Here is a 9,716-nt window from a genome sequence, read left to right as displayed (position 1 = left end):
TATAGTTATTTTTATTGCTACACATATGAACTGTCATGGTGGCTGTAATTAGAGACACACTAAAATGCTGTTCCTTCTATTCCGTCTGAGGTTCAAAAGAAATCTGTTCTGGCCAACTTTGATTCTCTGTGGAATTCATTCTGTGGGTGAAAAAGGGACTCAGATGGCACTGAACAGCATGAAGCAAAGACCAGTGCAGCAGCTTATGATAGCACAAGCTGCCAGATTAGTTGTGGGTTCAAAAAGAAGATTCTCTTAAAAAATAAAAAAAAACCAAATGTTGTGAAATGAAGAATTTCAGCAGGACAAATCAGACAGACAAATATAAAAAAACTTTCTCAATAATGGCAAGGCAACCTATTTGAAAAGAAAGTAGTAAGTCCAATGCAGTTGGATGCCTGTCAGTCCCAAAGAGAAAAATCAAAAAGAAACACCCCAGGTGAGAAGAATATTCTGTTACAGACTGACCCATGCAAGCATTGCTGGCTGACTCATGTCAACATCCTGTTTACATATTTCCAGCATCCTCTGTGTTGGCCACTTCAGCTAGACGGAGAGTGAAACTGTTCCTTCATCTGGTCCAAGGGGTCATTTCCTTTTTTTCATTAACAGCTCTTGATGAGAGCTCATCATCACACAAATCCAGTCCTCAGGCTCAAATATATGCTTTTGAATTGTGGTCAAGTAAATCTTGAGTCCAATTAAAAAAGATTCTTGGAAAAAGATTGAAAGGCTTTGTGCACTTTGCTTGATGGATACCAAGGGTGACTAGACAGCCTCAGGCAGCCTGGTGTGTGTGGGTGTGCTGCCTTCCATTACCATGTCATGTCACATCATGGAAAAAATTGAAGAAAACATGTTCAGGCTGGCTACTGCCAAAAAATCAAGGTGCTTTTGCTATGGGCATCCGGAGCAAATGGAAACTATGCTTGAAAACTCACAGCTGCTCTTCCTTTGCTATTTTCTCCATCACCCCCTCTGTCAGGACTCTGAGCTGCTGGGACAACTGGAAGGGATTCCACATCTCAGCAAGCAGCAGAATCACAGATGTCGGGTGTGTTAACAAAGGGAAACACGCCTGCACCAGTTATTTAATGCTTTCCTCCCTTGGCGTTAAGGAATACTGTGGGAAACCATTCAGCATTTGAGTCTTGCTCCTTTTTTATTCTTCTCCGTCTCTCTTTCCTTTTCCGTGTAAAGGAATGTGTTATGTTACAGAGATGCTGATACATTTTTAAAACAAGTTTTCTGGATTTTATTTGAGGGACACTATAGCTTGGCCCTGTTCCCAGCTCTGAGAGGTACAAGGAGGCAAATAAAAAGGCCTTGGGACATGTACTCAAGTCTCTTGTGTACATCAGGAAAGACAGTGCTGAAGTAGTCTCTACATTATTTGTCTCATTGCTGAAATCTGAGTGAGAAGTTGGAGGAGAGGATTCTTCCATATGTTGCTTATTCTCTGAAGCACTGTAAATCCCAGTGGAGATACTGTAGCATTTGTAAAAGTGCCAGAGGAACTGGGATGGTACAGGAGGAAGAAACAGTCCCACAAAGGTCATGAGAGAAGTCATTGTGGGAGAGTTTGGCTCTGAGCAGTGAGTTTTGGACTGGGTGACCCTAAATGAAGGGCTCCAGTATTCACTGGATGATACTGTCTGGTCCTCTGGTTATCTCAGTCTCGGGAGGGGTGTTTGTTGATAAAGTTCCTTTACTGAGGCAGCACTGCTGGAATTTTTCCAATGTAGGTTTTCATATGGCATGAACAAAACATGCCAGGCAGCCTGGCTTTGTCATTGTTGCATATTCTGATACACTCAACTGTGTCTTAAAATACCTTTGACATGTATGATGATAACTTAGAAAGTTCCTGTGCAACCTCTGAAAGTGGCTGGGTGCTTACTCTCTGAAGGTGGTGTGTGTGGTAGAGGAGCAAAATGCAGTGCCTGGGAAATTTCAGAGCAAGAGAAAAAAGGTAAAGTATATCCAATTTCCATCCAATATTCTTGCATCTTCTGTCCATCTGTATTCTGTATAAGCATGTTGGACTTAATTAAGGGAGACCATGGTGTGTTTCCTCCAAATTATCTACTAAAAAACAAAAACTTTTTTTTTTGTCTCTCCTATTCCAGGTGTAAAATAAGATTTTCAGCAGAATAAATCTTCCAAGAAATAATGTTGTAAATGTGGAAAGGTTGAGCATTTTTACGAGGAATGAACTCCTGAAAAACACCAGTTGTTCATTTTTGAGAATGTAGATTCAGTGCTCCGTAAGAGTGGCAATTCAGGTAGTTCATGCCCCTGTTATCCCCTCTTGGCTGGATCACCCACTGAATTGCATTCTCATGATGTGCTGTAACCAGAGGACAGAATGATCTGTTGCACTGGCACAGCAAAAATTTGATGCATTCAGGGATTTTTTTTTTTTCTTTTGCTAGTCAATTTAACCATCAAAAGAGGGGGCATGAAATGTGAGATATGTAACTTTCACAAGAAAGCCTGGTAAGTTTCTGGGTAGAAATGTTCAGCTTGTGGTTTTGGGTGTGGGTGTGTGTGTTTGTTTTAGTGATAAGGAAGCTTTTGCTGTCAGACTGCTAGTCAAGGGCATCTGTGACTAGTGAATATTGGACAGCCAGGCTCCTACAGAATATTTGTATCATTCCTTGCATGTACAAACATGTTGCACTCTACTTTTGAAATCCTGTTGTCAGAAGCCAGTTTTGGATGTACATAGAGCAGAGTTACTTGAACAAACCATGCAGTTCCTATTCAAAGTAATTGCCACTTTCTTTATAATATGAGCAATACTGGTGGCATGGTATTAGACCTACTGCATCCCATTTTGGTGCTAACTAATATTTGCACTTGCACAAGACATTAAAGAAGCTGGGACTTCTCTTGAGATAAAGCAAACATTGCATCTTTAATGGAATGTGATAGTCATAAACAAGCTGATTCCCTTCTTTGGGATTAGAATTGTGTGTTTTTTCTTCTTTTATATCTAACACCAAAAAAGCGCTAAAAGTCATTAGATATCTTCATAAACACCAAGTTAAAATAAAGCAACCATTCAGCATTCATTTCCGTGCAGATTCCTCCCAAATACATTACATTATTTGCCTGTGAAAACAGTTCTTTTGCTCATGTGCACAGTGCTGTGGAAAGCTGAAAGCTTTCAGCCTCTGACAGAGGCTTTCAAAAATTTCATCTCTGAATGGTAGGGCTGTGCCTGCCAAAGTGAGTGGAAAGATGTTTATGAACAAAGGAAGAAGGGCACTAAAATTCAAATTTAGATAGCTGAAGTAAGAGAGTTAAATATGTTACCTCCTTGCTTTCTTTAAGCCCTTATATATAGATATAGGGATGTAAAAACCTGCCTTAACGCCTTCAGCAGGAATTTAAGTACCTGCATTATGGTTTAAGGTAGTTAGAATCTTATAGGATCTAACTTATGCTGTCTTTCTGATGGATGAGGCCTGAAGTCTTTCCTATGGAGGCAGTGTTAATGATAGGCAATTAGCAGAAACAGCATCTCAGTGCAGAGACACTTTGCTAGTAAAATCATCACTATGCCTGATCAAGTGACAGCCAAGGCATTCAGCTTTTACTGTGCACTAACGCCTGCCTACATCACAGCCCAAATTAATCTTATGGGAGGGATCTGAAACAAGACTGCCTTTCTCACTCAATCCTTGCAGCACCACAAGTTCTGGTAGATGCCGTTCCCCTGCATTGTCCATCTCTATTGAGCTTGCAGACTCCTACAACCCTGCTTCCCCTCACACAGAGCACTTAGTGGTTTATATTAATTTGAAGATATCCTTAAAAACTTTATGTGGTGGACAACAAATGTGAGGTGGACAACAAATGTGAGGTGGTCGTTGATGGCAGCTTATGTAAATTTGGTCTTCACTGCTCTGTAGAAATCAAGACCTCGGCCATAAGGTGTTTGTTGATTTCCTTCCCCTTTGTTCGTCACTGTCCTTGTTTATCAGTATAAAGCATATCAGATGAACCAGCTCAGGGGCAGCATGGGGTTGCATGAAGTTGTTGATGCCATAGGGGGAAGCAGTAGAACCAGCATGTGAAGTATTCAAAGGCTGACTTTGAACTATGTGAATTTGTGATATGCAAGCTGCACCAGGAAAGGGAATGTGAGGTTACCACAGTCACTCAAGCCTGTGAAGATATTTGTCATTCCAAAACTATGCTGTTGAGGGCTTTGGCTGAGAGGGAACATCAGGGAGGGTAAAATAGAAAGTGGAATGTAGGTTCTCAGGATTGCTATTAAGAGGCACAAGTGACATCATGACGAACTCATCTATTTCTCCCCCAGAAGGTGGAAACAGCACACAGACTTGATCTGTTGCTGTGAATTTTGCAGGGTTTGTATAAATCTGTTCAGTGTACATGGATATAAGCTTAGGTTGGGACACCTGTGTTCAAGGGAAATCTGAAGTGCACTTCAGCCTCTCTTGGGCTCTTATTCTCTCTGTGTGCTTGCTGGCACCTGAGCCTGCCCCATGTACTCCAAGTCTCTTCATGGGTTTGGCAAAGCAAGGGTTTGCAGGGTGAGTGAAGAAGAGATGATTGCATCTGCGTGACCATGTTTTGGTGCAAAAATCAAAACTGTCCCCTTTTGGTGATGAGTATCCTCAAATCCCACCATCTGCTACTGGGATGCCAGGGAGAGTGGTCTTTGCAGAGGTGCCACTCCTGCAGCTGCGGGGCTTTTTCTGCCTATAACTCATAGCTCTAGGTTCTGCCTAGACATTTCCAGTGTCAAAACATGTCCAATGCCTCTGGACATTTTTCATGTCCAGTGGTTCATTTTTACTTTTACAGCATTTTTCCATGTTTTTCTTCTCCTTGGATTTCTAAGGAAGTCATGCCTTGACAACACCTGCCTGGAAATGCAGGCTGGGCTGGAACTGATGTCCTCTTGACTTGCTTGGATCCATTCTCGTCTCTTGGTATCCTCAGTATTAATTGTCTCTTTTCTCTTATTTTGAGTTTTTGCCTTTTGCAGTCCAGTCCTTTGGCTGTACTATCACTGAATGTAGATGCAGCAGAAGGTTTTGTTCAAAATTTATTTCCTTGATGCCCAAAGATGGACAAAACTAATAAAAATCTGAGTCAGCACATGCTATATTGGTGGAAAGTTTGTGACTTGAAAATGGAAGATTTTTCAATGATCCACATGTTCACATGGTCTGACACTGTGATTAAGGGAGGCAAGGGTTCATTTGGTAGCATCATAGAATGGTTTGAAAAGAACTTTAGAGATCATCTAGTTTCAGCCTCTCTGTCATGGGCAGGGGCACCTTTCATGTTCCTCAGAGCCCCATCCAGCCTGACCTTGAACACTTGCAGGGATGGGTTATCCCCAGCTTCTCTGGGCAACTTCTTCCAGTGCCTCACCAGTTCCAGTGCCTCACCTACTATGCTCCTTTGGCATTCAATTGTCTACATCATGTAGGAAAAATTCTAGTCTGAGTTACATGTGTACAGTTTAGTGTGTCACTGCTTTAGTATCTTACTCTGTTTTCTCTATGACTGAAGGATTTCTAGATTTCTCAAGTCACCAGTAGGACCCCAATCCAGCAACATTTAGACATTAGTAAAATTACAAGGTATCTTTCATCTTTCAGGACTCTCCCCCATGAAATCCTTTGTGATCAGCATTAAGTGGTCATTTCTTCACTTTGGCAGCCCCTATTGGAGTGAAATAAAAGCACTCTTACCAGCACTTACCATGGATAATTAACAGCTTAGTTGGGACTTCAATATTTACTTGAAGTTGCAAGGATGCAAGACTTAAGGAAGCCAAGTGTGATCATTATTCACTTCTGAGACAAATGTCCATGGAAGAGGCTAGCATAGTCCCCGACTTCTGTGTGAAGCTGGGAGCAAGGTTTCAGGGGAGTAGGGATGTAGGGAGGCCATGGGGGAGGGAGGCAATGACAGTATTGGAAGTGAGAAGACTTAAATAGCTGTAGGAGGATGCTGGTGGCCCACAGAAGAGGGACAGGGACACCTTTGGCTACAGAAAAAGTGGCATGGCATGTTAAAGGAGAAAGGAAATGCAAAACTGCGGGTCACACTTGAACTATAGACTAAGTGCCATGTCTGGGGTGGGCATGTAGGGACTGATGCTAAATGAGTAGCTGTATTTTATAAAGCATATTTGAGGGCTCTTAGGCTAAGGAAATTTTAGATGAAGTTTCAAATGTCAGGTCAGACAAGGGGACAGAGGTTTGGCATAGCGGCAATGTTAGCCTGAGGAGAGAGGCAGTAAAAGGGCTTGGCTCATTCTACAGAGCTGCAAAGCTCCTGCAGCATTTCCCAAAGAAGCTCTGTAGCAATCAGTACCTCTTGCAATTGCATCCCATGGACTGGGTGTCCTTATCCCCTTGGCTCTTCAGACTATCCCAGTCTCTTCAGTGAACCCTTCCTACCCCACTTGGTGTGATAAAAGGAACTGCTAACACTGGAGGCTGCTGAGTGTTGCGCTGCCTGTATTCAAATCTCAAATGAGCTCCTCTTTGTAGCTCTAGGTTTAATTAGTTTTCATTGCAATATTAATGATCCAAACAAACCATTATAACTTTCCTGTTGCACAGCTGGAATCTTCTTATTTAGTATTGTACTCTATAAGGGAATCACACCAACTTCCTTTCCTCTCCTCCATTTCTGCCATTAATATGCATTAAAATCACAGTCTCACTGGCATAGAATTTCAGACCTGCTATAAAGCTCTAATAATTTCTAAAAATGGCAAGGCTGAACAAATGACAGGGCCTTATCCAAATAATACAAAGATAGATTTCTCCTAGTGTTTGATGGAAGTGATGATTAATACTTCATTTATTTATTTACAGTCTATCAGCGTTTACAAAGATTTGTTCATTCCTCTAAGCATACATAAAATCTCTCTTGAACTTCATAGTATTAGAGCAGAAATGTCTAATCTATCAATCTTCAGCAAAAATGCTTGGTTTCTCTCTTTATTTTCCCCTCAGGAGAAGGGTATGCCCTGCCCTTCCCAGTGTAGGTCTGAAGACTGCACACCTTGAAGTCTTCTGCCACAATGGACTAGGTGCATATCACATTCCCCTCTGAAATCCCCAACAGTGAAGATTTAGAGGAGCGTCCTTTTTTTACCCTCTGGTGTGTTTCACCTCCTGGACTCACTGTGACTTGTGGAGGCTGAAATAAATTGGATTGTAGATAATCTGGGTATCTTCCTTTTGAAGGATGCTAGAGAAGACAAGATTCTCTGAAGGACTGACTTGGAATCTTGGCAGCACCTTCTTCTTTCTAAACCATAGAAATAAGGGAAAAGTTGGTAGCAAGAAAGCTCCAGAGTTTCTTGCTTAAATTCCCCCTCGGAGTTGGTTCTGTTGCTCACCAGGTGTGGTCAGTTTTGTCTTTGTCCTGTTTAGAAATTGATGTTTTCTAGGAGCCTGAAGAATTGTGCTCTGCAGAGAGGCTGTCAGCAGGTGGATAAAAGGATTTGCCAGCTACCCTGTACAAGAGACCTCAAGATATAACGGTGAAAGTGCAAAAGAGACTTAGTAACAATTGCAAAAAGTAATTTTGATTAGGACTTACTCTCATAAGTGCTCACATTGTTTTTGAAAATAGGACTTTGGAGTGTGCCCATGAAGATAAAAAAGTGCTGTGTGATTGCTTGCTTTGTCATTGCCTGCAGGGTCTAAGTTCAGGGGGCAACAAGTGACTTGACTGCAAAGCATCATCCCCATGACCCATGCAGTGGAGAGCTGGAAGTGCCTCCCCTGGAGCCCCTGCAAAACTGAACCACCTGAGAGAGGACAGCGTCATGCCTCTTCATATCTGGGCATTTCCAGTAAAACTGAGCCAACTTTTGATAGCAAAACGTATATTTTTCAGTGATGGTTAAATTAAGAGCCTTGGTTAATTCACTGCTCCCAGACTAAATCGCATGGCACTTAGAGAAACATCATTTTATCTCATACCCGAGCCTGTCCTTCACTGCTGGCTGGTGGGGCTGACAGCATCTCTTGAAGACACAAAACTTCAGGAGAGCAGATGCTTTATAGTTTTCTATTTGCTTGGCACTTTGAATCTTTGCTACACCAGCCAGCTTCAGATTTTTCTTCAGCAGCTGTGAAGGTAACTCATGGTTTTGGGGGGACTGAGGTCTGACAGCCTTATGTGGAAACCCTTTAATGGTACTTTTCTCCCTTTAACTGAAAGAACCATTTCTTCTTCTTTGTGCTGAAACAAATGTAAAATATGATATGTTTCTGGCATAAGCTGGTGTTGCCACATTAAGTGCTGAATCTTTTGTCTCCCCATAGAAGCACAAGGGCCAGCAACCTTGCCTTAGGTACAGGCACACTGAAAGGGAATCATACTCACCTGCAATTTCAGCAAGGGCATTTCTGAAGACAAATAGTACTGCAGGAACTAGGTGCATTTATGGTTGGTAATGAATAAATAGTAATTATATTAAAGGTGTAGGGTTGACTGAGCAGGCTTCCTATTCTGGAACTGGAATGTCCTCTTAAAATCTTTAGCCATTTGGGTTGTGATTGAAAGCTGCACGATGTTTCCACATTGGAGCTCATTGCAGAGAAAAGCTGAAAGCTGTCAGTTGTTCCAAAAGCTAATGGAGACATTAAAAATATAGCAGCTTACCGAGGAGAAAACAAGGTGTGTGGGCAACACGTGTTACTAGCATCTGCTGTTACTGGACTGTAAGTGGTCTCCACATATTCATGAATGATGGCTGACCTCTACTCTGCTAGGGCACATGTGTGCACGTCCATCATGACAACACACTCTGAACTTACTCCATCAGAGGCTCTTGGGAACATAATCCCGATATCTGTCTCCAAATATAACTCTGCTGGTCTGCAATATAAGGCAGTGGGGAGAGCTGCTGCATCGAGGAGCCATTTGGAAACTGCTGCAGTGATATTCACAGAGATCTCTGTGCCTGGTTGATGACCTTCTTCACTAAGAGGCAAATGTCTGCAGCTTGTAAAAGAAAAAGATGCCTCTGAATGCCTTTCCACTTTTAAAAGCTCCTCAGTGCCGGCTCAGCAGAGCAAGTGAAACCCACAAGTGGCAGTGCTTACTGTGCCTGTACTGTATGAATGTGTGCAGCTATACATCTGGACAAGGAGGTTTGTCCCAGGCAGGGGACTGGGAATAATTCTTGGAGCTGCCTCCAACTTAGAACTAGAGCTTTGTCCTGAGCCAAACCACTAACTAGGAACTGTTTCAAAGTTAGCTCCTGTAGAAATAAGGCCGGTAACACTTCTCTGCCTCAGTGTCCTCCTTTTTAATCTGTTTGTAAAACAAGACTGCAGAACAGTTCACAAGGGATTGGGAAAGGCTCATTCATTTGTATTTAAAGAACATCAGGATCCTTGGAGAAAAGTTCCTTATTAGAGCAATAATGAATACAAAAAATAATAACAATTCTGTTATCACTGGGAAATTGCAGGAATTTGGTCAGCATCACTTGACTATAGCTTTATTTGTCCCGTGGATTACAACAAAATAACAAATCATCCTCTCTAAGTATTTTTGAACATGGAGGATGAAAATTATATATTGCGATCTTTTAAAAGAAAATTAAAACTTTAACTCTGAGGTGTGTGTAATAAAATGCCACTTTAATTCTCTAGTGAGCCATGCAGGCTTCTTCTGTTATTTATTCACTT

At 41.8% G+C, this 9,716-nt stretch overlaps 1 protein-coding gene across 4 annotated transcripts in view; it reads left to right on the top strand.

Moving 5' to 3' along the window:
• CUNH10orf71 (chromosome unknown C10orf71 homolog) overlaps positions 1-9,716 on the top strand; it is a 44,969-nt gene that overhangs the window by 3,858 nt on the left and 31,395 nt on the right. The window contains exon 1 of one of the 4 annotated variants that reach the window (XM_066191265.1): positions 1,904-1,972. The exons of the other annotated variants lie outside the window; for them this stretch is intronic. The gene's annotated coding sequence lies outside the window, so the exon portion shown is untranslated. Of the gene's footprint in view, positions 1-1,903; positions 1,973-9,716 lie in introns of those variants that run through there. 4 annotated transcript variants of the gene reach the window in all.

Source organism: Chamaea fasciata, unplaced genomic scaffold (assembly GCF_029207755.1).
Source record: "Chamaea fasciata isolate MVZ Bird 193981 ecotype frontalis unplaced genomic scaffold, bChaFas1.0.hap1 SCAF_9, whole genome shotgun sequence".
Classification (NCBI taxonomy): Eukaryota; Metazoa; Chordata; class Aves; order Passeriformes; family Sylviidae; genus Chamaea; species Chamaea fasciata.
Note: the sequence above shows the minus strand (reverse complement) of the source record. Positions and strands in the feature narration are given on the sequence as shown.